The sequence below is a fragment of the Neovison vison genome, chromosome 8 (genome assembly GCF_020171115.1).
Source record: "Neovison vison isolate M4711 chromosome 8, ASM_NN_V1, whole genome shotgun sequence".
NCBI lineage: Eukaryota > Metazoa > Chordata > Mammalia > Carnivora > Mustelidae > Neogale > Neogale vison.
In genome coordinates, this window is record NC_058098.1 from 22,276,952 (window position 1) to 22,297,739 (window position 20,788).

At 53.1% G+C, this 20,788-nt stretch overlaps 1 protein-coding gene and 1 long non-coding RNA gene across 4 annotated transcripts in view; one reads left to right on the forward strand and one right to left on the reverse strand.

The window, feature by feature from the left end:
• The window catches only part of LOC122916106, an 80,035-nt gene extending 76,327 nt beyond the window's left edge, over nt 1–3,708 (forward strand). Inside the window, exon 3 of the long non-coding RNA XR_006386138.1 lies at nt 3,599–3,708. This is a non-coding gene — a long non-coding RNA (uncharacterized LOC122916106). The remainder of the gene's footprint in view (nt 1–3,598) is intronic.
• The window catches only part of DLGAP4 (DLG associated protein 4), an 85,350-nt gene that overhangs the window by 34,575 nt on the left and 29,987 nt on the right, over nt 1–20,788 (reverse strand). The gene's annotated exons all lie outside the window — the stretch shown is intronic.

The following is a 20,788-nucleotide window of genomic DNA, read 5'->3' on the forward strand; positions in this document are numbered from 1 at the left end:
GAGGAGGACAGGAAGAAGGTAAGATCCCAACCCTCTTGAATCTCTTTCAAGTTTGAGGCCCCATTTGACTGGCCCTAGATCTGGCCTTAAGAAGGATTTCTGGAGCAGGAGAATTGGGGTCTGACATAGCAATGACCAAGACAGACACAGGCCCTGCCCACCCTCCTGCTAGGCCAAGGCCACGTCTAGCTGGGGATGCCAGCGTGGGCCAAAGACATCCTCCACCTCATAGTCCCACACAAAGGTTATTTTCCAGTTGGGGCCTGGGCTAGATGATAAAGTTCGTGGTGCCACAGGCTGTGACAGAGCCTGATCCAGTGCCGGGGGAGGCAGTGACTGCAGAGTAGAGGACGGGAATGCTAAGGAATGTTAACCTTGCTTCCTCAAGCTCACTGAGAGACCTACTGCTGCCCCTGGACTTTTCCTCTTCTACCTTCCCTCTGTTTGGATGCCCCCTCCCTGTCTGGTCAAAGACCAACACCTCTTTTAGGGCCCAATTAACCCCATCCTCCCATCTTGCTATCCCTCTCCCCTATTCCGCCCCGTATCGTGAAAACCTCACACACCAGTCCACCTCCCTCAATACTCCACCAATGCTGGTCCGAGTCCCCATTCTCCACCAGGTTTCAGGGAACCAGGACCTAACAGGGTGGGAGTTTGGGGTCTGAATCTCATTCCAGCCTGGTCTGGGGCTGGCCCACAGCAGGGGCACAGAACGCTGAAGGCCCACCCCTGCTTTATTAAAGGTTCAGCTTTTTGTCTGAAGCAGAAGGTGCTATTCAAACGTCACTCCCTACTTGCTTTGAAGGGCTGGGTCAGATCCGACAGCTTTTCTCAGCAACTTAACTTCAAATGCCCTTTCCTCCAGGAGGACTAAAACAAACCTATACCCGGGCTGGGAGTGGGAGCCAGATGAGTGACTCTGCCTTCAAGGGGCTACTGATCACCATGATGCCGACGGCCCAGCAGAAACCCACAAAACCAGGCCTGGTGCCACAGGGGGTGTCGGCAAGGCACAGCACAATCCATCCGCCACTGGGAGAATCACTACACAGCCCTATCAGAACGGCTAAATTACAAAACAGTGAAGAAGTGCTGGTGAGGATGCGGGGAAACTGAATCACTCATACATTGCTGTTGGGAATGCAAAATGGTACCGCCACCCTGGAAAATGGTTTGGCAGTTTCTTTATTTATTTTTTAAAAGATTTTATTTTTAAGTAATCTGTGTTACTCACGGGCTCAGATGCATAACCTGGAGATCAAGAGTCACAGGCTCTACTGGCAGCCAGCGAGGGGCACTTTGGCAGTTTCCTTTAAAACTAAATATGCAATCATCACACCACCCAGCAACTGTACTCTTGGGCATTTTTTATCATAGAAACGGGAACATATTCACAAAGAACTCCTACGTGAGTGTTCATGGCAGCTTTACTTGTCCTGGCCCCCAAACTAGAAACACCCTGGATGCCCTTCAGCAACCGGTGTAACTAACTGTGGCACATCCAGAATGTGGACTACCACTGAGCAATGAAAAGAAACCAGCTACTGGTACAGGCACCAACTTGGATGAATCGCAAGTGAATTATGCCAAGTGACAAAAGCAATCCCAAAAAGGGATCTACCGTACTGCTTCATCTATAAAGCATTCTTGAAATGGCCTGATGATAGAGAGGGGAAACAGGTCAGTGGTTGACAGGGAGACGAAGGGGACAGGGTGATGCACAGGCTGGGAGGGAGAGGAGGGTGGCTACAAAAGGGTGACAAGGACCCTCCGTGTGCTAAGAAGCGGGACAGGTGGCGGACACACGAACCCGCACAGCACTGGACCGGAAGTGAGTAACGGGAAAATGGTGGAATCTGAGTAAGGCCGGCCGGCTGGTGTCTATGTCCATACCCTGGTTATGATGTTCTGTTAGTTGTGCAAGACTTTACCATCGAGGGAAACTGGGAAAAGAGCAGATAGCATCCTCTGTGTTATTTCTTACAACACTGTAAATGGCAATCATCTAAAAATAAATAATTTAATTTAAAGAGCCCTTCTATCTGTCGGTTCATCTGGCAGACACGTGTTAGGTCAGGCGCTATACGGACTCCAGGAAAACTAGGAGCCTCAGCAGAGAATGGGCTGTGAAATGAGTCCTTGAACAGTAATAGGGGCCACAGTGGAAGAGTCTGGGAGCCCGGAGCTGGGCCTCACGCCTGGGTCTGGAGGTGGCAAAGGTTCTGGGAGCTCTGAGCCAGGAGCACTCAGTTCCCACTCTGCTCAGAATTTCCCAGTCCTGCTGAAGCCTTGCAAAAACTTCAGGGATCCCTCCAGACAGACACCCCGAGTCTCTCCCTACCAGCCTGAGAAGGGCAGCCCATGGGCAGAAGGAGACAGGCAGGAGGGCAGGCAGGAGGCGGGGCTGTGGCCAGCAGGAGCATGACCCTTCCACATACTGCCCTGCGGGAGAAGGGACGGGCCTGCTCGGGGAAGAGGGACTCCCATGTGCAGCTGGCCATAGGCACGGGCTCACGGCCCCAAGCTGGGTCATTCACTGAGCTGTACTCAGCAGCTTTATGACTTTGTAATTTAAACCTCACAGTGACTCTGAAGTGGGGATAGGATTGTGCCCACTTTACAGGTGGGGCATGTGAGGTTCACAAAGGTCAGATGACTTGCCTAGAGCTGCTGACAGTAAGTGGCACCCCCCCATCTGTTCAGCTGCACAGCCTCCCTCACTCTGCTGCTCTGGCTTTAGGTCCCTCCCTGCTAGGAGGGGGCTGCAGGTATCTGCCTGCGGGGGGCATGCCCAAGCCGAGCTCCCACTGCTGGAGGGAGAAAAGCCTAAAGGCAGAGGCCTGCCTTCTAGGCCCTGGCAATGACTCATGGAAGTCCTGGCCCACTCTGGACTCTCCAGTACCCTCCTCTGTTCAGTGGGCGGGGAGGGGATCTAACCCATGTAATACACCATATTCACACGGCCCCTTACTAACTCAAAAGCGTTTTCCCATTCATTTTCATTCAAGGGTAGGGGGTTCCTGCTCTGAATCCCTTCTCTCCACTGCTTGAAATTCTACCATCTGCGAGTCATTGCTTTAGTGGGAAGGAGCCAGAAGACAGAAGGCAATAGGGAACCAGACAAGCCTGAGTTCAGATCCCAGCTCTGTCCTGTACTAATTTGGTGGCCACAGGGAGGGATTATACAGGCTATATCATAAAGAGTAAGGCTCAGGCCCCGGGCTGGCATGGCTCCTACTAGTTTCTGGTACAGAGTGAGCTAGACCTGGAGTTGGGGGTGGGCAGTGGTGAGCCGCCACTGGGTCACTGGTTGGATAGGCTGGGCTGGTTCTCTGACCAACCCCAGGGAGGTTTTCCTGAAAGAGCTGGACCTTAAGAGCAGCTCGTTGAAACCAATGGCCAACAGCGCCCAGCAGAGCAAGAACTGCGTTCTAAGCCTGGCCGAGGCTGTGGGACCTGTCATGGTCCTTGTCCCCATCTGTGGCGTGCTGCTATCATTAGTATGTGTGTGGAAGAGGCATCCCTGCCAGGGGCTGGTGGGGTGCCCACAGTCAGGAGCTTGGACAGAGGACTGACCCTCCAGCCTCTTGCTCAGGGTTGTCTAGGTCCAAAGTCCTGCTGACATACCCTCAGAGGAAAAGTGAACTACCAAGGGGCCAGGCCACATGGCCAGATATGAGAAGAGGAAAGGTGAACTTCTCTTGGATTTGCTATGTCTCCTGGGGCAGAGGTCACAGTCAGGTAAGTGGTGTGACTAACAGGGAGGATTTCAGTGCCTTGGGGGGCTCTCTGGGTGGCAGGTGTCCCTCAGCTCTGAGCACTGTCTTTCTCTAGGGCAAGGGGATGAAAAGCAGGCCCACGACTGCCCTTGGCCCTTCCCACGTGACACTCTGGCCATTCTGTGTTCCCTGCCCCCACTGCCCATCTTCCCGCCGTGGGGCTATTACACACGCTGCTCCTTCTACCTGGGAAGTCCCCACTCCTCCCGCTTCCAATGTGCCAGCATCCCAATCACGACACCTGTCACATTTGTCATCCAATCACTTAGGCATTTACTTGTTGATGGTTATAGGCTTGGGGCTGTTGGGGGAACTCTGTCTGTCTTGGCACAGCAGGTCGTATCCCAGGCCCAGGGTACTACCTCAAGCTTTCCAGAAAGTTCTCAATAATATCTGTTGAATGAGAAAATGAACCTCATCCCTGCTATACAAACCCTTTAGTTGTCCCAAGTCAAGAGGATTTAGCTTTAGTGAAGACTCCCAACACTGGAGCGTGTAAGCTTTTGTCTCCTCCCCAATTGGGAGCCCTTTCCAAAGCCTGGTCCTGCCTGACCACCCATCTCTGCAGTTTCATCTCCTGCCCTCCCAGCTTCAGAGAAGCAAATGTATGCTTTCCCAAACACACCAAACTCTGCATGCACCCAAGCCTTTGCACATGCACTTGGCCTCTCAGGATCCCTTTGCAGGTCCTTCCGCCAGTCCCTCTGCCGCAAGCTCTTGCTGGCCCAGGCAGTGTTCCTCTTCTTTCTCTGTGGGTCAGCTGGAGCACTCAGGGTTGTGGTTGTGCCCCTGACTGAGCGTGTGTGCCATGGGCATCACCAGCCCAGGGCCCAGCCCAGAGGGTACACAATCATCATATGCCAATTAAATTTTAGAAGGGGGGCAAGTGGCCCAGAGACCCAAGGTGTTGGACCTGGCCAGCACTGCGTCCTCCAGGATGGGACCGCGGCCCTCCCTGCCCAGGGGAGACATTCTACGTGCCACGATATATATAACATAGCATGTGGGTCCAGCTTTTTTGTCTGTTCACTCTGGAAAACTTTCAGATTTGCCCAGGAAGCTGGAGAGTGAACACGCCTCCAGCTGAGCCACAGCAGTGCACAGACTGAGCCACCGTCCCGGGGGGGCTGCATGCTTCCCTGCCCCCATCTCGGCTCCGCCAGTCCAGCAAGCCCAGGCTCAGACAGGAGCCGGTTGTGCAAGGCCTCCTCCATGCAGTCTGCCCCCGGCCCCAGACATCCAGCCCAGCCTCCCTGTCCCACAGCGCACAAGTCCTTGCTTCTTCTAAGTAGAAGCTCCCTTTGTCTCATTTCTGCTTCTGCTTCAAGATCTTATCCAGCAAACTCTATCAGGTCAGAATGAATTTATTTCTTCTTCTTTTTTTTTTTTTTTTTTAACATCAACAGGTAACAAGATGACCAGAGCTTTCGGCACTCAGTAGCATGGCTGTGACTCCATCTTCCAAGAGATAGAGACGCAACAACCCTAGCAGGTAGGTCCCTGTGAGGGCCTTAGAGCCCAGCGCTGCCCTCCTGCTGCCGGCAACCAGAGGCCCAAGCTTGGCAGGGGAGCTGCAGCACAGGCCTAGACTCCCGAAGAGGCACGGATGTAGGGGGCCCCAGACAGCCCCACGTGAACAGAGAGCTGACCACGGAGCCAGAGCTGCCTCCTCCCTCTGCCCTCCCCGCCAGGTTTCTTGTCCCAGGAAGGGCTGAGGGCCTGTAAGCTCCCCTTCCCTCTCTCACCAGTGAGCAACCTGTCAAACGACACATTTGTGCTGCGGGAAAACTAGTTCAAGGCTTCCATCTACCAGCCTCAAAGGCCTCCCTTCTTCCATTTCCTCCCTTGCAACAGGGGAAGTTGGGAGGGAATTCCGAGCAGCTAGGTCAGGATCAGGGACAGAGTGACCGCTCAGAGCCACATTCCTGCCAACGGTTCACATCCCCCCACCTTCCCACCAGGTCAGTCTGGGGCTACCTCCCTCCCTGTGCCTTCAGAGCTGGCAACGTCACACTCTGATGTCAAACTCCAGCGAAAGTGCCCGGCAGCACATCTTCCCCCAGCGTTGTCCTGGGAACCCTCTACCACTCCCCACAACCAGGTGCTTCCTAACTGCCTCTCCCATCCATTCCTGGTCCCCTTGACCTAGAACCAGCCTTCCCTAGACCACCGGCCTGCTCCTCCCTGGCCCCGAACCTCCTGTCCTGTCTTTCCGGTCTCTCCTCCACCTTGGCCAGCCATTGGAGAAATCCGACCACGTCACGGCTTAGTTTGAAACCTTTCAGTGATGCCACAACCCACCCCATGGACTCGGAACAAACCCTTCAGTGGAGGCCTTTAGGGCCTCCAGAATCGACACCTGCCTCAGACGCCCAAGTCCGTAGGAGCCAAGAGGTCACAAAGGCAGCACACTGGGGAAGACAAAGCAACAGAGCTCAGGGAGCCCCAGCCACCCCCTTGGAGTCCTGTCCGGAAACCCGGATGCACTCCTGCTCGTGATGTTCCAGTGTGGACAGTGGCCCTCGTCAAGCACCGACTGGGCCAGGCCCGAGGCAGCACTTCATGTGCGGTCAGTACCTGTGACCGTACCTGTGAATTCACCTGCTTGGTCAGGTTTGTAACCCCAAAGCCAACACTCGCGGGGTTTTGGTGGGCACTGCCCGACACCCAGGGCACACTTCCCTCGCTGAGCCTGAACAAGGGGATGCCAGGCCTTCTTGTTTCAGCTCTCATCCTGTGACCAAGTAGGATTTTCCTGGCCTACTCAGGGCTAGGTTTTCTCACATTTTGTTCTTTCTGCTGGCGATTCCTCCGTAGCACTGAAGTGCCATCCAGCATTGCTGAGTACAAGAAGGCTGTGATGCGCCTGTGGAGAAACTGTATCCGACAGACCTTGTTCAGGCACGAGTTATAGCACTATTGGCCAATTCAGTGTTAATAAATCATCAGTATATTATTTTTAAACAGAAAGATGCAGAAAACAAGGTTATGTATTGATTGGTTGGTGGAAATGAGACCAGAGTCCTGCAGGGCCTCGATTTCCCCCAGGAGCCATGGTTCAGTCCTCGTTCCCTAATTAAGTATTTGTCAGACTTCATGAATGTAACTAATGCAAGAATGCACTGCGCTCCTCAAAATGGGTGCATTCGAAATTGGTCTGTCAATGCCCCATTTTACAGATGAGGCTCGGTGGGGGAATGACGCCCCAGCTCATCTCCTAGCGAGGCAGTGTTGGGGCTAGGGCTTAAACCCGGGCTGCCTGAAGGCTGGCTACTACCCTATGCCCCCACCCACTGCACTAACTGGGTGACGGTGGTGTGGAGGCAGCAGCCTAGGGCACACTGATCATTTCACCCAGAAAATGGGATGTGATACCCAATACGCCCTGAGGAGGAGCCAAAGAGATGACAGGACGCTTTAGCATCCCGGGCTGGGTGCTCGCGGCAGCACATGTACTAAAATTAGAATCATGGGCTGGGCCACTGCAACTACTGTTACCGTGGTTTCTGGATCAGAGAGAGAGCGATCATCTTCCGGAGACCTCCCGGGGACCCCAGTCACCCAGTGGCAAGAAAAGGAGGGGTTTTAACGTGAAGGGATCCTCTGTGAGCAAAGGAGCAGGACAGGACATGGCTTGGCCAAGTAGGACAGAGGAAACACCACTGGTGAAGGGAAGACGGGGACCACGGCAAGGAGGCCTGAGGGCTGTGTGGACCACAAGAACAGAGGCATCTTCCTCCTGACCTGAGAATCCCTCATTAAGTCCCTCCCAACTGACCTGCAGGAGAGGGGCTACCTGCCAGCTGCCGGGAGCACGGATCGCCTACTATCTTAACAGCCCGGTGCACCGGGCAGCTCCATGTGAAGTTCCAAGGCCATCCCCAGGCTGAGAGTGTCCAGAATTAATCTAAAATCCTTTCTTCTCCCACAATGGCCTTCTCAGAGAGCGGTGACCTCATGCACTCTTTTACACTCTCCAGAAGCCTGGGAATCCACCCTCCACCCCCACCAAAGCACATTTTATAGAGACTGGCTTCTCTCTCTCCCCACCAGCCTGGTCTAGGCTGCCACTTGCTGGCCTCTGGCCTTTCTGCTTTGTCAGTGGCCCACCCACCCACCCATGAACACCCTCCCAACAGCAGCTTGAAGAGTTTGTTTTAAAATACAAAATACAAAATGTTTTAAAATAAAAATACAAAATGGTGGGGCACCTGGGTGGCTCAGTGGGTTAAAGCCGCTGCCTTCGGTTCAGGTCATGATCCCAGGGTCCTGGGATGGAGCCCCACATCGGGCTCTCTGCTCAGCAGGGAGCCTGTTTCCCCCTCTCTCTCTGCCTGCTTCTCTGCCTACTTGTGATCTCTGTCAAATAAATAAAATCTTAAAAAAAAAAAAAAGGTACAAAATGGAGGGGCACCTGGGTGGCTCAGTGGGTTAAAGCCTCTGCCTTCGGCTCAGGTCATGATACCAGCGTCCTGGGATCCAGCCCCACATAGGGCTCTCTGTTCAGTGGGGAGCCTGCTTCCCCCTCTCTCTCTGCCTGCCTCTCTGCCTGTGATCTCTGTGTCAAATAAATAAAAAATTAAAAAAAAAAAGGACTACTTCCTTCCCTTTCTAGAGCCTTCAAAGTCTCCCCAGTCCGTGAATAATAAAAAGCACACCACTTACTCTGGTCTAGAGTAAGAACTGGCCCCTTCCCCTCACCCCCCATTTCCACACTTGGTTCCTATACCTTCCCCTTGCTCATTCTGTTCCAGCTGCACTAGCCTCTTTGCTGTTCTCAAACATTCTGAGCATGTGCCCACCTCAGGGCCGCTGAACCTGTGAAATGACCCCAACCCTCACCTCTGTATGTCTGCTCCTTCCCACCCTGATCTGTCTCTGCTCAGGAGTTGGGTCCTCAAGAGGACCTCTCTGACCACCCTGTCTAAAGCTGTTACTCTTTGAAGACCCTGATTGTTTCATTCGTGCATTAATCAACTTACTGGTTTATACTTGTCTTCTCCCTCCTACCCGAAAGGGATCCTGAATATCTAATACAGGTTCCTGAGCGTGGAGACCTAAATATCTTGTATAATTACGATGCTCTCCCAGCACCAGGCCAATACATGGCTGGGTGCTGTAAATATTTACTGAATAAATGAACCTCCTATTTGACGGTTGGGTAAACTGAGGCTCAAGGAAGCAGAATGATCTACTCCTGAGTCTGAGTTGGAATCCAACGCCCAGGGCTTTGAGCTCTTTTTAGGTCATTCCCCAAAAAACACACACACAGGCTTGCGCACACTACAGAGAACACAGTCTGGTGGGAGGTTAAGCCTTGAGCAACACTGCCTGAGGCTGGGCAACAAGGCTATGGAAATGAGACCTCAATAAACCCTAAGGAATGGGTATCAGAAACTGTTTGAAAATAACCACTCCTAAAAGCTGGCAGAGAGAGAAAAGCAAGCAGTGCTTCCAGGAACATTTTCCAGGCAAGGCGTATCACAAGTTCAGATGTAAAACAATCATTATTGAATGAGTCCTGGCCAGGTGCTACCTTATTCCAGACACAGGCCTGGGAGGGGAGATAATGGTCACTGATGTTTTATAGATGAGGGAGCAGGCTTTTCACTTTGAGGAGTGGCAGTGTGGAAAAGCTGTGCTCTGTGAGGCCAAGGTGCCAGGTTCTAAACTCAACACTGGACATGGTGGGCAGAGTACCTTCTACAGGGCCTGATCCTTCCTGAGCCTTTGTTTCCCAGCTGTAAACTAAGCAGACTGACCTTGAATGGGGGTCACAAGTTCGAATGTCTATAGGAGACTCTTTATCTAACCTCTCTGGTCCACAGCGACCTGGGTGACAGAAGTCAGAAATCTGAACTTTAAAAAATAGTAAAACCCCGACATATATATATATATATATATATATATATATATATAAAATTTTTTAAAAGACAAGGATGTCATACATCCTGCCTTTTCTTAAAATATTTTATTTATTTATTTATTATTTGTCAGAGAGAGTGCGTGTGCATATAAGCAGGCAGAGTGGCAGGCAGAGGCGGAAAGAGAAGCAGCCTCCCTGCCTGCCGAGCAAGGGGCCCGATGCGGGACTCAATCCCAGGACCCTGGGATCATGACCTGAACTGAAGGCAGCGGCTTAACTGACTGAGCCACCCAGGCGTCCCCAAACCCCCATATTTTTAAACAGAATGAGTTCAGCTCAGATCTGTGACTGCTGGAGCAGCGGTCCTCAGACCTCCTTGCTTTTTCTGGAGTTCTAGTCCCCACTACCCCCGCTCCCAGGAAGGCTGTCTGTAAGAGCTTCCCCCCGTGGAAAGGCAGGACAACCTTGGGAACCTTGAAATTAAGGCAGCCAGGAGGTACTTCTGGTGGGGTCTCAGGTCTGGCTGGGTGAAAGCAAAGAAAGTCCCCCTTGGTCAGCAGGCCGGGTCTGGTTTCAGGTTCTTGGCATCTATGACAGGGTCTGGAGTGCGGATGGCCAACGCCCCCTTCATGGGCCTGGAGCAGCTGCCTGAGTGGGACCCGCTTGGTTACACCCCCAGCCCCCTCCGAGACAGCTGCTCCTGCTCCTTAGAAGCACTGTGCTGTGCGAGCGTTCTGTCCTGACACGCTCAGGCCAGAGGGGCTAGAGGAAGGGTTAAGCAACGCCCGCCAGACGGACCCAGAGTGCAGGTCAGCTGGGTCTCCAGGACAGGAAGCTGTGGGTCGGGAGACTTCACAAGCTCCAGGGCGTCTCCCCTGGCTGAGGGAGGCCATGAGCTGGCCAAGCTCCTTTCAGGTCAGCACCTCTCTACCGGGCCTACCATTCCTGTGTCAAAGAGGAAGAAAGGGAAGCTCAGAGAGAAGGGAGTAACGCAAGGTCTCACAGCCAGTAGGTGGAAAAGCCTGGATCTGAGCTCAGCCTTTCTGATTCCAGGGCCAGTGCCTGTAGTTCCTACTACACCACACGGCCCATGGCTGGAGTCTGGTGCCATGCGGCAGGGCCTGGCTGTGATCTTGGCCAGGCCAGTTCCCCAGACAGGACCTAGACAGGCTTCCGCTCCTGGGGTCCTCAAGCAGGGTTTGATGATTTCCTGGTAAGTTAGAAGGCGTTAGCCTCTGGCTCTGCTGGCCATGGGGGCAGAAGCCTGGTGCCCCCCGGACCAGGACCATAGCACATGGAAGGAAAAGGTGGCCCCTACCCCCATCTGTGACCACTACTGCTCGCTGCCCTTCCTTAGGCGTTTTCCTCCAGGTGTGTGGTCCCAGACACTCTGGCCCTCTCACCAGAAACACCAGAACCCTTGACATGGGTTCCCCAGTCGCCCAGGATTTCCCTAGCTTGGCTCTCACTGCAGCTTCAAAGTAAAGCCCAGAGAGGTGAGGCTGCCTCTCCCAAGTCACACAGCTGGTTGAAGGGGTGATGGCTCCAAATTTCAGGGTCCTAAGAGATAATATTGCCAGTAATTTTCAAACCAGGTTCTGAGGGCGCCCAGGGGAACCTGAAGGAGGATTCTTTGACTGCCACTTTCCTTTTTTTCTCCATATGGAATTCCCACACAGTACCCTGAAACCCATCACATGACTTCAACCTCCTCACAGTACAAAGGAGGAAATCGAGGATCAGAAGGGCACATGTGCTTCCTGAGGATCAAGTGGCAGAGCAGGGACTGCTGCCTGGGGCTCTGAGTGTGGGCATGTCCCCTCTTCCCCAGACACCAAGAAAGGAAGATGCCTTCAGGTTCCAGGCCTGGAGATCACCAGATCCAGGCTTTCAGGGAGGCAGTCCTACCTCCTCCAGCCCCTAACCAGGGGACCCCAAATAGCATGCTGCTCTCGAAATCCATTTCTATCATTACTGTAACAGTGTCCAGTAAGCAGCCTGTCAGGCAACATTCACTCCTCCCCCATTCTCTTTAAGATTTTATTTTTAAGTAAGCTCTATACTCAATGTGGGGCTTGAACTTAACAAATTCAAGATCACGCTTTACCAACTGGGCCAGCCAGGCGCCTCCCCCCTTTCCATTCTGTGTTGGAATCTGCCACAAACATCGTCTTGTTATCTTATTTATCCTCCGAGACCTGCCGGCAGAGTGTGCTTTGCCAGCAGCTCTGCTCAGGGGCCCCTGCCCTACCCCCCAGGACACCTATTACCACCACTCCTGGGAGTCGGAGCTTTAAAGAGATGCCAGCTTCCAAGCTGTCGTTACTGAATCACAACTTCTCATTGTATGTCAGAGTTCTAACCACTAGATGATATCCAGGGTTTCGGGACGCTGTGGCTCCAGTCCGTGTAAAAAGCTGATGTGTAGAGCCCCTTGTCTGGCCTGGTGGAGAGTTGTTGGCGGGAATCCAAGATTTGGTTTTTCAAATACTGGCTCTAGCATATGGACTTCACTTCTGCCTTTCCAAGGTCTCAGAGGCCCAGTCTGGGAAATACAACTTAGAAAAAGCCTTTAAAAACCACCCTTGCTGGGGTGCCTGGGTGGCTCAGTGGGTTGAGGCCCCTGCCTCTGGCTCAGGTCATGGTTCTGGGATTGGACCCCGCGTCGGGCTCTCTGCTCAGCGGGGAGCCCCCCCGCCTCCTCCCCACCCTTAGCCTGCCTCTCTGCCTATGATCTCTGTCAAAAACAAAACAAAACAAAACAACCAAAAAAACCCCACCCTTGCTTCTGGAGGACTGACGTCAAAGCCCGGGGATGGGTCACAAAAGCCTGGCTTTTTATAAGCTGTTACAGGCCCCTGTGTTCAGAGGCAGACACACTGGCAGGCCCCATGCACCAGAATTGCTGGCCTCTTTCATCATTCTGAGTGACCGAGAGGATCCCAGAATAGAAAGAAGGTGCTAATGGGCTCATTCACTGTGCCTGGAGTGACAGGTGGTATATCGGATGACAGGATCAGAAGCCAAGAAGCCCGGGCAGCTGAGAGATGGGATGAAAAAAACAGGACGGAACTGAATGGGGAAAACCTTGGGTTCAGGTCAGGTCAGCACTGGCAACGCCGCCTGCCTTAGTGCCAGGCCCCGGGACAGGGACAGAAGAGGGGAGAGGGCCTGGTCCTCAGAGTTAGACCATTATATAAGAAAGCAGCACATGTGGGAAAATACCTTGGCACTTCCCGCTGACTACAGACATGTCCGAGGCTGCCCTGACAGAAAAGGTACAGGACGTGGTGGGGGGGGAAGGGGGGACTTGGAGGTGGGCAGCCCCCACTGAACTCAGGATGACACCGCGGGTCGTGCTGGCAACTCTGGACAAGGGGCACTGCCCAGCTGGAGCCCGACGAGCAGGCAGCAATCCGCATGGGCAGAAGGCCCAAATCCATACCATGGTGACAAATGCCTATTTTCCCACGGGGAAGCCACACACTGGGTCCTGGACAGGCAGAAGGATCTGGGATGAGTAAGTCCTTGTGCTGAGGAAACTCGAAGGAGAATGCCAAAGTGGCGAGAAAGTGCCTGCTTTGCTGGGTGGAGCCACCGGGAGCACCGCCATGGGGAGCACCGCCCAAGAAGGCTGGGACTGACTGATGGAGAATGCGGTGACTGATGAGTGCTGTCTGTCAGAGATGTGCCACAGACGGGCTGTGACACACGTGTACCACAAATCACGCCTAGTTCAACATGAGGGAGGGCTTGGACAGATTGGGATAGTGTTCTGTAAAAAACAGGTAATTCAGAAAAGCTGGGCTACTGTCTTCCAATACCTAGGAGACTGTCACAAATCCACGACCTCCAAGTCATCACACTGTAGCCCAAGTGGGCCTGAGTGGGGACAGGAAAGGGGATACGAATTTTGCATGATAAGGAGGCACTTTCTAGAGGGCAGAGCTGCCCAGGAGGGTGCAGTGAGGCTGGACACAGGCATGATGGCTGCCGGGACAAGACACAAGCCCTCGTGCGTGTGACCTTTCTGACTCCACCCAAGCCAGAGCTGTTTGTTCTTTCTTTGCCCTCCTACTCCACACCCAGTTCTGGATGTGACATCAGACATTGTGTGTGACATTCATACTTGAAACTTTTCTTTTTTTCATCCAGAGAATTGTTATCAACAAGCAAAAAAGACAGAGGAGAATGTTCATTCAGCCCAGCTACATGGGAAAAGGCTTGAGGACCTACACCAGGGCCTCTGCACAGAGGGGGCTTACAGTGCCTTCCTCCGGGAAGTCTGGCAGCACAGAGCCCCCCACCTGAGAAGATAAGCCTGTCCTCAGAACAGGAGATCCGTCAGCACTTGCTATCTGCTTCTGAGCACTGGCTCTGTACTCACTGTACCAGTTAGGCTCCCGGGCCTCAGTTTCTCTCATCCAGAGCAGACCAACAATAGCCACTCGCCTTGCCCCATGCCCTAGGACCACTGTGTCTGCAGAAGACAGGCGGGAAAGGGTCTGGCAGGCTCCCATGCAGCCACTGCCCCATCCCAGCCCCGTCGATGGCCTGCAGCAGGTGGGGTCAGCGCCTTGCATGAGGACCCACAGCTGTCCACCTCCTCCATGCCTCACGTGTGTCGCTGTCTGACGTCTGCTAGTTTTAACTGGTGACCACTGGTGTCCCTGCCTTGCCAAACTCCCCTCTCTCCCCAGCACCCTCTTCATGCCAACACATCACATTCTCAGCTTCAGGCCCCTGCACAGGCTGCTCCCTGCCTGCAACGTCCTACCCCCTCCCTAATTCCGCCTCCTCCTCCAGATCTCAGTTCTGGCAGGACTCCCTCCAAGAAGCCTTCCCAGACCGGCTCCCTTGCTGGGTCAAGCCCCATGATTAGCCGTGCTCCGAGCCCTTGCCATCGCACTGTTTTATAGACCTGTTTGCTTTCCTGCTTCTCCCTTTAGACCCTGAGGCCCCTGAAGACAGTGACTATGTGGTTTCCGTCCCTGTGATCCTGTTTCCAGCCCAGAAGACGCACCCAGGCAAAGGTCTGCTGACATTTAGGAGATACGACCCAGCTCCTGACTTTACCCCAGAAGAGGTAGAGGCCTACAGGGCCTCCCCCCGGAAGAAGCCCGTGAGGATGCAGCAAGTAGCAAAGCGTCTGTAGGAACTGACTTGGCAAGCGGAAGACAGAGTTGCTGGGACAAGTCGTGACTACAGGCTTCTTCCTCACGCCCCCGGACCCATCCCTGATCAATTTTTTCCCAGCCACCCTGAAAGCCCAATATGGTGACATTTGGGGAGATCTCTTTGAAAGAACACCTACCCAAGTGAAGGTCACCAAACTCCCCACCCGCCCCGACAATGGTGCAGGGTACGAAGTGGGTGATTAGCGGCTAACAGTCATAATTACCAGTGTTCAGTGTCTGCTCAGGAATCTGCAGTGGCCCAGTCACTGTCCGAGGTCCTTACACCTGCGTCTTACATTTGATCCCCTCAGGAGATGTTTTCACCATCTCCCCGCGTGCTGCTGAGGAAATGGGGGCTCAGAGAGGTTGAGGGACTTGCTCAGCGTCACACAGCAAGTCACGTTCTATCTGGTAAGTGAGCGCAGACCCTATAGGTTCCAATCTCCAGAACCCGACCTTCCCAGCATCCAGTCTCACAAGTAGTAAAAATACGAGCTCACCAATGAACTCCACCGCACACGCATTCCTTCAAGGCTTAGAAGCCACTGCAGAAAGACAAGTTTGGTCTCCTCCTGCTGGTGGAGAGCACACTCCCACAAAGACCTCCAGCCCAAGCCAGCACCCCAGAGAGCACCTGAAGAAAGTGGACTTTACCTCGACAACTTCTACCCCTCTGGGAGCTGTTGTGCCTCGATGTTCTTGAAAGCATAGTCATCACACCTGCCCAGACTTTGGGCTGTCCTGCCCAAGGACCCTTTTCCGCTCTCACAAAGAGACCTGTGACATCACCTGCCCTTGAAACAGTCCCTTCCCCTCCCAGCACTGCCCCCATCTATGAAAGTTGGAGACTATGGTCAGGGTGGAGGTGGCACTGGTTGCCCGGGTGTGCTACTTCTGGGTGGCTAGGAGGACATGCCTGTGTTAAGAAGGATCCTGGTGGGGCGCCTGGGTGGCTCAGTGGGTTAAAGCCTCTGTCTGCGGCTCAAGTCATGATCCCAGGGTTGTGGGATCCAACACTGCATCAGGCTCTCTGCTCAGCAGGGAGCCTACTTCCTCCTCTCTCTCTTTGCCTGCCTCCGTGCCTGCTTGTGATCTCTGTCAAATAAATAAATAAAATCTTAAAAAAAAAAAAAAAAAAAAAAAGAAGGATCCTGGAGCTGTGTCCGGGCGCAGCGGGAGTGCGGTGACTTGGACTGCTGTGGTTTGCCATGGGCCTAGTTTGGGGAGTAACGGCGAAGTGCAAGGTTTGTATGGTCCCTGGGTGAGACGATCACCACAGACGTGCTGTAGGACTCTATTCCCATGATGCAGAATCCCTGTCCTTGACTCCCCACCAAAACCTTCACCCCTCGTCCTCCCCTGCAGGCCCGCCAATAAGAGAGTTTCTTGGGCAATGTTTTAAACCCAGTAAGATGGGAAAGCAACTCTCTGTTTCAAGGTCTCCTGCCCATCAAAAGAATGACCGACGAGGAGCCTGCAGTAGCTGTAGCTTGTGAGCGAGGGTGGCTGGGTTTCAGCGCAGGGTCAATGCCAAGTGCCGAGGGCCTCAGGCCATTCACTCCACTTCTAAGTCTCTACTGCTTCTGTACCACGGGCATCAGAAGTTTCATTTCCCTTGCATTTAATCACAATCAAACACTGCGCTAGGATTCTCAAGACTGCCAAGGGAAGTCTTCTATCTACACCTCACTGATTTTTGGGATGTCCACATGATAGGAGATATTGTCCCATTTCTCAGAGGAGGAAGACGAGGCTCAGAGAAGAGGAGGGACTTGGCCCAAATCCCACAGCAGGTAAGCAACTAATTGAGGAACTGTGCCTGGGTCCTACGATTACTTCCCCAACCTCTTATTCTGCCTCCACAGGGGGGCTGCGGTCAGGCTCCACGCGGCCACCTCGGGCCTCTCAGGAGGTCTCCTGATCAGTCTGTTAACTCTGCTGGAACGTGGTCACACGAAGCTGTGAGTGGTAGTGTGCTTTAACTGGGGGAATTAATCCCCACCCAAAGACTTCATTGTTCAGAGAGATCACATAACCCCCTTTTCAAATACATCCTCCTAAGACGGGCTTGTGAATGAGGCACCTGGAGGAGTTGAATCCAAGAGACAAAGTAGAATGGTGGTTGCCAAGGGCTTTGGGCAGGGGGGTGGGTGGAGGGGGGGTAGTGCCGGAATGCGGAGCTACTGTTTAATGGGTGAAGAGTTTCAGTTTTGCAAGACGGAAAGAGTTCTGGGGATGGAGGTGGGGCACCAAGGTGACGGTACTTTCTGCCACTGAACTGTACACTTCAAAACAGGTAAGACGGTAAACTGTTGTTCCGTGCATTTTATCCCAAAACTCTTAAGAATGGGGGGGGCTAGTGAGGAGTCTACTAAGGGATTCCTTACTAATGAGCCCAATTATCAAACTGCTGTTTTACAACCCAAATCCAAAAGGTACAGAATAAAATATTTAAAACTACTATAAGCATGAATTCAAAAAATTTCTGCCTCGAGTTAAACATGTTTGTGAGCAGGGGCTGATCTAAAATCTGCCTGCAATCTCTTTTCTGACATTCAAGAAAGAGAAATCAGAAGACAAAATTCAAACAGGAAATAAGGAAGATCAGACGTCCTTGATGACAGTCATGGATATACTGGTCTCAGAACCTTGGAAATGAGGTGGATGGGAGTGTGTGTGGAAATACAAAGCTTAAACTAAAAAAAGAAATAACTATAGAAAATGGAGGCGGGGGTCATTCTAATCTCATTGCCTGGACACAATTACTAGTGTATCATTCTATACCAAAACTTTTTTTAACTGTGATCAATTTAGAATTGCACCCTTGCTAAAAAGAAATAGAAACTTCTGCTTTGGCCTCCCTACACAGTAGTGTGGCGGAAGAGAACAGTGAACCAAGACTTCAAATCTTGATTAAGCTGTGTGACTTCAGGCAAGTCACTCAACCTCCCTGTTCCATCATGTCTAAAAACAGCAATAGTAACTGCAACCTGCCACAAACTGCCAACAGAAGCAACAAAGCTTGGTGAACTGTGAGGCAGTGTGTGAGAGGACATGAGCAGTAAATAGAAAAAGCCTTTTCTTGATGACTTAGCACCAGGACGAAAACCAATCAGAAGGTAAGCATTTGGGAGTTCTGATGTTAATTTTTAAAACAAAAGCAAAACACCTCTTAACCCACTGACACCTCTGGCTCCTACAGAGCAAGCCGAGTTGTCTGCTTCAGAGCGAACAAGGTCGCTGAGATGACGAGGCCCTGACTGACCTTGCAGACCACTCGACAGAACGATACAACGGAACCTCCCTTTGTTTCCTCAATATGCTAAGCACTTACTTTTTATTTTACTTATTAGAGAGAGACCGTGCATGCGCACGCACAAGAGAGCAAGCACGGGCACAAGCAGGGGTGGGGGTGGGGGTGGGGGGCAGGGCAGAGGGAGAAGGCGCAGCAGACTCCCTGCTGAGCAGGGAGCCCAATGTGAGGCTCAATCCCAGGACCCTGGGATCATGACCTCAGCTGAAGGCAGACATTTAATAACTGAGCCAAGCAGGCGCCCCTGCTAAACACTTTCCACCTGAGGGTCCTGACCCCCCTGCGGTTCCCACTCTGCCCCTGGCTGCCTCTTTCTCACTGGCCACCTCACCTTCCAGACATGCCGTCCCCATCCTCTCTGAATATGGCCCTCTCAGCATCTATTTGTTTCCTTCGGGGCTCTTGTCGCAAGCAGACAGTATCTTGTGTATTTGTCACCTGCTGGGATGGGCACTCCAAGCTGGATGGAAGCTCCTTGAGGAAAGCTACCAAGTGTGTCTTATTCCCGCCCCTCCCTCGGCTCACCACCTGGCTCTCTGAGCCAGGAATGGCTGACCCTTTGGAAAGGGAGGTGATGGCTGTTCGGAGGTCGGAACCGGCTGGGATGAACCCCAACCCCCCTCCCACCACGTTCCTGTGGGCTGCTTTGCGTGTCCCCTCTAAGGAAACCACCAGGGCAGCAGGAGCGGAGGAGGCGGCGGGCTTTCACGGGTGCTGTCAGAGGAGTCCCACTCCTCCTCCCCCACCCTGGCCCACAACTGCCCCCAGGCAGGCAGGAAGGCACCTCCAGATGGCTACCACACCCCCATGCAGGGCAATACCATGTCATGAAGTGTAGGAAGACAGGGAAGGCAAGAAGTTTCGAGGAGAGCCTGGAATTCACAGTCTATTCACAGTGCACTCAATAATGGGCCCCAGCAGGAAACTGGCCGCAGGACTGATGACCCTCCAGAGACAAGCTCTGGCATGAGAGCCCGAGGGACTCTGATGGCCCTTGGCAGGCATTCTGGCTTGATCTCGGCTCTCTTGGCCCCTGGGCAGCCAACCCTTGCCATCCTTGTCCCAACCACAGCACCTTTCTCTTCCCTACCCGGGACACGCCCATTCCCCAGACAGTGAGGGTGTCTTGCCTTTAAAATCTCTGTCCACCTGGTTCCTACCCAGCTTCTGAGGTTTTGAAGGCCACCTCCTCTCGAAAGCCTGCCTTGATTCAGCCTGAGTCCCCATCAGAGCCCTGTACTTGGCAAACAATAACTTGATGTCCGTCCAAACACCCCATCCAGTCCACCTACAACTCTCTAGGCATGGGAGATGGACAGTCTTTAGCTATTTCAAGTCTTTGCTCTCCCCTGGGATATAACAGCAGCAGCTAACATTTTTTTCAGTGGTTCCTCTGTACCAGATACTGGGCTCAGTGCATTACACACACTTTTCTCTTGTCCGCACACTGAAACTAATGTCAGTAATATTATCTCTATTTTGCAAGTGGAAAAACTGAGGCCTGGAGAGGTTAAAGAACTTGCTCAAGGTCTCACAGCTCTAGGTGGCGGCGCAGGACCTAACCCCCAGCAACACGACATCAGAACTAAGCTCCTGACCACGGGAGGAGCTGTGGGCTCCTCCCCCCGGCCTGGCTCAGCCTTCCAGCTGGGCCTTATCCATGCCAGCTTTCTGCCTTCCATAGAGGCGGCACGGCCAGGGGTGGATCGTCAGTGCAGTCCTTCACTGAGGGCCGCCTGGTCGATCACCCAACCTGGGCGCAGCGTGGGCCCTCAGGGAGCAGCCCTGAACCAAAATGGCTATGTCTGGGGATCTTGTGATTATGCAGACAAGAGAGGGACACAGAAACTGTATTTGTTGAAACAACAAAATTGATACTGTATCTGCTTTGGCAAGGCTGAGAATTTTCTTAGAAAAAGCACAGAGAAACAGGAGCTCAAGACCTCATCGAGTTAGATAACAGCTAATCTTCGACATACACAGGCCAACCAAATCAGGTGTGAAGCATTCGCTAGCTTCCAAGGCACCAAAACTGACTGAACCGAGCAGCAGAGCTGGAAAGAACTCCTCCTGCCAAGAAACCAACAGGGAATCCAAAGCCCAGAGCTGGAGAGGGTCTTGCTTGAGGTTACCTAAAACTCAGGAAGAAGCCGTGCCTCCTGCTCCCCCAACCCCTGTCCTCTCCAAGTTTTGGGGACTGGGACTGGAACCAAGGTTGCCTGGGTCCTTACGAAACTGCCAGGAGTTGAGGTAAGTGCCCACCCCATGGTGACCAAAAGTTTAAAAGTCTTCACAGCGGAGACAGGGCCCTAGCTCTTACCTTCAGGGAGTGGAACTGTTCTGTGAAAGCTGGTTTTGGGAAGCCAGGATTTCTTCCCCAGGTGAGCACAGGCCCAGCTCAGCCCTGCCCCGGAAGGACGGGAGTTTAAAAGGCTCCTCACCTGTGGCCACACCCGGGTAAGGCTGACTTTCACCAGGGAACCCGTCCGACTGGCCGTCTCCCAGACAGAGGCAGGCCAAAACGCCACCGCCTGTCTGTAGCCTGGCGCCTATCCCGAGGGGCCCTACTAGCTCCTGCCCCTGCCGGGGCTTCAGAGCAAGAGGGAGAACAGGCCTCCCTCCTCCGGGGAGGCCAGCTCGGCCTGGGTAC